Source organism: Orycteropus afer, unplaced genomic scaffold, assembly GCF_000298275.1.
Source record: "Orycteropus afer afer isolate SDZICR_OR568_19922 unplaced genomic scaffold, OryAfe1.0 scaffold00031, whole genome shotgun sequence".
In the NCBI taxonomy this organism is placed as follows: domain Eukaryota; kingdom Metazoa; phylum Chordata; class Mammalia; order Tubulidentata; family Orycteropodidae; genus Orycteropus; species Orycteropus afer.
Window position 1 is genome coordinate 12,958,682 of NW_006921618.1, and position 5,582 is coordinate 12,964,263.

Below are 5,582 nucleotides of genomic sequence, written 5' to 3' on the forward strand. Positions count from 1 at the left end.
AGGATCAGAGTTCAAGTCAAGGCATGTCTGGGCAAGAAAAGACTTTAGAGATCATTTTCATCAATGCTCCCAGCCCTCCTCTCTCCCCGGTCCATACATACACTAAGCTGAGGAAGAAAGCAAAGTCCTGAGAGGTAAGTGAGCTGCTCAAGGCCACAGCAGAAGTGTTATTACACACACACATCCTGATTACCAACTTCCAATTGTCTGACCCAGTGAGAAATCCTAAACAACCAATAATCCTAACACCATTCCAGTTAACTTCCTTATTTTGTTTCTCTGAAGCAAGTTTAAAAGTAAATCCAATTCTTTTTAAAAGAAGCTAAGCTCGTGATGCACCGTCAATGGGTTAGTTAGCTAGAGTGAAGTGTGTGTGTGCTGTTTAGTCTCAGACCCTGACCCTTTCCCTCCTTGGGACTCAGAACATGCACGTGGGAAGACACAAGACACGTATCACCCACATGACAATAGAGCAGCGGCAAGTCCTAACTGCCATAAAAGATGGTCAGATAAAATACCACAGGGGTTCAGAGAAGCAAGGAACTATCTTTACCATTTATATATGGAAGGCAACTTTCTTTGTTGGTTACCAGGGAGGAGAGGGAAGGGAAAATTGCAAGACAGGATGAAATACATAGATATAGATAGAGGGAGAGAGAGCAAGGGAGGAACCAAAGATTGTCAGTGGTTACCAGAGGTGGGAGGGAAGGGGAAAGGGGAAGCTTTTGCTTGCACAGCACTGAATATATGCTAATGGTGGTAGAATATTTTGGAAAAGGACAGCAATAATGGTGGCACAAGATGAAAAATGTCAATATCCCTGAGCTGTAAATGTGGAAGTTGTTACGCTGGTGAATGTCTTTGTGTGCATGTTTTCACCACAATAAAAGTGAAAAAAAAAAAAAAAGAAACCACCTTTCCCTTGTAAGTGGAGAGCAGGGGAGGCAGGAGAGATTGACTTACATGTGGTAAAAAGAGCAAGGCACAGAGACAAGAAAGCACATGTGAAAAACGGCGAGCAGTTAGTGATGGACAAAAGGTGAGAACAGGGGGTTGTGACCAGATTTGAGGGGGTCCATCAAGTGTTAAGGAGTTGGAATCTACTATGAAAATGAGGTTGTGGATATGAGAGACACTAAGTCTGAAAAAAATACAAAGTGGAGTCCCAGCTCTCCTGCTGCCTAACTTTCTTCCTTGGGTAAATTAGATGATCCCTATACGCCTGATTCGCCATCAGTACAATAGGAATACTACCTACTCTTATAAAATTGCTATAGAGGTAAAATGAAATAATGCACTTATAACACCTACTGCAATGCCTGTCTCTCAGGAAGTATAAGGAAATACTTGTTGAGTGATGGCAAAGAAGAAACAGTAGGATTTGGGGAGACAAGGGAGAGGAAAAAGCAAAGATGAGTCAGGTTTCAGGACTAGGTGACGAAAATGATTGTTGTTGTTTGCCGTGGAGTCAGACCCGACTCATAGTGACCCCTCCTTGGGTTTCCAAGGCAGTATTCACTATGGAAGTAGATTGCCCCATCTTCCTTCCAAGGAGTGGCTGGTGGGTTTGAACCACCAGCCTCCTGGTTAGCAGTCAAGTGCCTTAGGCACTATGCTACCAGACCTCCCGACAAAGATGATAGTAGCTTCTTAATGTGAAGAGATTTTTGTCTCACTCTGAGTACAGACAGTGCTTGGGATAGGAATCAGGATGAGGGAACATGAAAACAGCCAAAAGCAAGGGAGCAGAACACTCTGGTGGTCCTGACAAGTCTTTGGGAGGTCATCAACTCAATTACATGTGAAAATAAATAAAAACCTAAAGAAGCTAACTGGCCAAAGTAAGGCTAACATGAAAATGTTCCCTGGGCTCACACCAACTGATGACTAAGTAGGATAGGAGAGATGGTAAAATCCATCTGACTTGTAAATTCTGCCTAAGAGACGGCCACACAGCACATCCAGACACATTTCTCATAAATGTCAGTTTTCCAAGGCAATCAATCAGCCCAAGCGTCCCTACCTTCTTTTTGCTCACCCTATCCAAACAACTCATGGTTGTACCTGCTTAGGGGCTTCTTCACCCTTCTCTCTACCCATCTGAACCTACTCCATCTATTAAGGTCAAAGGAAATCTCTAGTCCTCTGTGAAACTTTCCCAAATCCCTCCAACCTTCCCTCCTTTCAACTCTGAGCACTAGCTGTACCCCTCATCTGGTAACCAATCACACGCCACCTTAGGACAGCTCTTGGATTAGTTTCTATTTTGTGTTATGTGCTGTCGAGTCAGACCCAACTCATAGCGACCCCTCCTTGGGTTTCTGAGGCAGTATCATTACAGAAGTAGATTGCCCCATCTTTCTTCCGAGGAGTGGCTGGTGGGTTTGAACCATTAGCCTTCTGGTTAGCAGACAAGTGCCTTAGGCACTATGCTACCAGAGCTCCCAGTGTCTATTTTAGCAGTTTTCAATCGATAACATGCTCACAACCAGTGGTCCGGCAGAATCAAGATCAGAGGTTTCTGAACCTATCACATTCACCTCGTAAACTTTTCAAAAATGTAGACTAGGGCCCGCATTCCTAGAGGTCTAGGATGTAAATGAGGAATCAGCTTTAAAAAAGCTCCCCAGGGGCTTCTGATCAGCAAGGTTTCAGAACCTCTGGTCCAAATGATACACAAGTCTTTTATTTAGACATGTATTTATGTAATAAACACAACCACTTACTGAGTATACACTGTATAATTTTCACAATGATGTCCTGTTAATGACTATGGTGTTTCATTTGGTTTAACCACCATGGACATCCAGAAGAAAGGTCCTACTGTCACTAGGCTTAAGGTTGATGTTGTTGTTGGGTGCCACTGAGTTGATTCCGACTGATAGCGACCCCATGTGACAGAACAGAACTGCCCCATAGGGTCTGCTTGGCTGTAATCTTTATGGAGGAGCTCTGGTGGTGTAGTCCCCGAGGCATTGACTGCTAACCAGAAGGCTGGCAGTTCAAACCCACCAGCCACTTCTTGGAAGGAAGATTAGACAATCTACTTCCATAGCGATACCGCCTCGGAAACCCAAGGAGGGGTCACTATGAGTTGGATCCAACTTAACGGCAGTGAGCCTGGTTTTTTGGTTTAATCTTTATGGAAGGAGATTTCCAGGTCTTTCGTCCATGGAGCCACTAGCAGGGTTTGAACCAGCAACCTTCTTTCGGTCAGCAGCTGAGCACCTCAGCTCCTTGCAGGCTTAAGGTAGTGTCCCACATATGTTGTTAGTGTCTTGTTCACACACCAGTGAACTAGTCACCTCCTGGTCCTGCACCATCTCCAAAACTGGCTGTGGACTGGATTGTTGGGATTAGAGGTTTTCACTGATTTCTGGAAGCAGATGGTCAGGCCTTTCTTCCTAGCCCATCTTAGCCTGAAAGTTTGGTTAAAACCTGTTCAGCATCACAGCAACACACAGGCACCTACTGACAGATGGGCTGATGCTGTGCATGAAGTGAACCGGCTGGGAATCAAACCCAGGTCTCCCACATGCAAAGGGAGGATTCTTCACTGAGCCATCACTGTGCTGGTCCTGCATATCGCTGGTCTCAATAATTAGCTTATCAAATGAATGCTATTCAACTTCTTACCAATTTATGTCTTACCTCTTCAGACACACTCTAGGGGTAAAGACTGTGTTTTTATTTTTATGTCTTTGTAAGCCAAATCAGCTATCCCTATGGTTTTCACATAGCAGGGACTCAATAAATACTCCTTCCTTTGTCTTTGATTTAAACTTTCTCAATTCTTTAATCTCTCTTTGATCCAGAAGGTTATGAAGGTTATATGACATAGTGGAAAATGAAAGACTTTGGTGACAATCTGAATACTACCTCTGTTACTTATTAGCTGTGTGATCTTGAACAAGTTCCTTAAATGCTAAGCTTCTGATAATTTATTCACAAAATAGAAATCATATCCACTCACGAAACTGTAATGAGGATTAAATGAGATAATATACACAAACCCAGACAGGAGGCACTAAATAAAATAAGCTCTAACTATAATTATCTGGGAGCTCTGGTAGCATAGTGGCTAAGGCACTTGACTGCTAACCAGAAAGCTGGCGGTTCAAACCCACCAGCCACTCCTCAGAAGGAAGGTTGGGCAATCCTACTTCCGTAGTGATACTGCCTCGGAAACCCAAGGAGGGGTCGCTATGAGTCAGGGCTGACTCGACGGCACATAACAACAACAACAACATAATTATCTAACTATATGACCCTTCTGACACCCTTATATGTAAATGAGGACACTTTACAGGTGAAATTTTTAAAAGTAAATTGATAGTGCTTAGAGCCTGGTACATTTTAAACCCAAACCAAACCAAACCTGTTGATATTAAGTTAATTCCAACTCATAGCAACCCTACAGGACAGAGTAGAACTGCCCCATGGGGTTTCCAAGGTTGTAATCTTTATGGAAACAGACTGCCACATCCTTCTCTCATCGAGCAGCTGGTGAGTTTGAACCAACAACCTTTTGGTTCACAACCAAGAGCTTATCCACTGAGCCACCAAAGCTCCAATACATTTTAAGTGCTCATAAAATGTCAGTGATTAATTAATGAACGCTTATCTCCCTTTCATCATAACTGGCCAAGGTCTCTTTCACCTTGCACAGATTAAACTCTTTGGCAAATAGATTTTCTCCTTTTCCAGCTTGAAACAGCTCTAACAAAGCCAGAGTCTACTAAACAGTCCCAGCGTAACCCAAAGGGAATCGCTGGGGCTCACAGTGCAGCTGTCCATCTCCTGCTGGGGCTCTATTTGGACTGAGCAGGGACTGCCCCTCTGCCAGCTGTGTAAATTTTTCAATAGATAGCTATTTCAGGACAGAGTCCAAGACTGGCACTTCTCTGGTGTTTCCTTTCAAACAAAGTTCTCTGGACACTTTTAAAACTCATTGATCTGACCTTTGGTCTCTAGAGGAAGTGAGGAAATATCGTGCTTTTAGAAAATGCACACATCAAGCACTCAAGGGAAGGGTTTGAGCAACAAGGTGGCAGAGCTAGAAAAGCAGCCAAGATAAGAGGGTTCCGGAGCATTCATAACTGTGATAATTTCATACTTGTGGAGAATTTAGTTTACACAGCACTTTCACCAACTATTAATTCATTGGCTCCACAACACAGCTACAGCCTAAAACACGTAGAGCAAATGTTATCTCCATTGCACAGACAAGGACAGTGAGCCCCAGAGGTTGTGTGATTTGCCCGAGTCACACACTGAGTGAGAGGCAGACCTGGACTAGAACCTGGGTCTGCTGACTACGAGTCCAGGGCTCCTCCATGAACTGGAAAGATGGAAAAGGAACTCTTCTTCCACCAGCACGGAAAACAGGAAAGCTAGCATCAGAGTGAGGACATGGAAAGTGCGGGACATAAAGAAACCCAGGTTTCAGAGAGGTGGGGCTGGGAGCTCTGGGTGGGGAATGTGGTCTCGGGGTCCAAAGTAGGGCTGGGGAAGCTGAAGGCTCAACGTGAAATTATGGGGGCTCCGAGTGGGGCAGGGGGCCCATGGTGGGGTTGTAAGAG